General features: G+C 53.4%; 1 protein-coding gene across 1 annotated transcript in view; it reads left to right on the forward strand.

Moving 5' to 3' along the window:
• The window catches only part of LOC108802963 (phosphatidylinositol 3-kinase regulatory subunit gamma-like), a 14,494-nt gene that overhangs the window by 8,089 nt on the left and 5,959 nt on the right, over positions 1 to 446 (forward strand). The gene's annotated exons all lie outside the window — the stretch shown is intronic.

The raw sequence follows: 446 nt of genomic DNA on the forward strand, positions 1-446 counted from the left end.
TCTCAGGTTTAGTTTACTAATTTGTATTGAGATTGTAGTCCAACCCCGGGGGTGGGGGGAGGGGGAGCTTGGAGCGGTGACTACAACACACACGGAGACCATGGGGAACAGACGTAGTCACCCTCCAGAAGGAAGGACGGTGTCAGAGATGATTGGAGGATCTCCAGCCGAGTGACACAAATCAGATACATTGTTGCTCGGAGTTCGGGGTCTCGGAGGGATTTTAGGGTTTCTCTCCGGAGTTTGGTGTCACCGTACGGTGAAGGTGAATCGTATGTACAGGATTCTTCCCGGTTACAGCACGCGTGTCTTCCAGTGATGAGCAGTCCAGGTGTCGGTGCTCACTGTGTCCCCTGCAGGGTCCCCCGTCATCCTCTTCATTCATTGATGATGGACCTCCTGCACATTCCCAGCATCTGTGGGGCCCGCATACAATATACATCAGG

This window comes from Nanorana parkeri, unplaced genomic scaffold (genome assembly GCF_000935625.1).
Source record: "Nanorana parkeri isolate BGI_ZX_2015 unplaced genomic scaffold, ASM93562v1 scaffold3253, whole genome shotgun sequence".
In the NCBI taxonomy this organism is placed as follows: Eukaryota; Metazoa; Chordata; class Amphibia; order Anura; family Dicroglossidae; genus Nanorana; species Nanorana parkeri.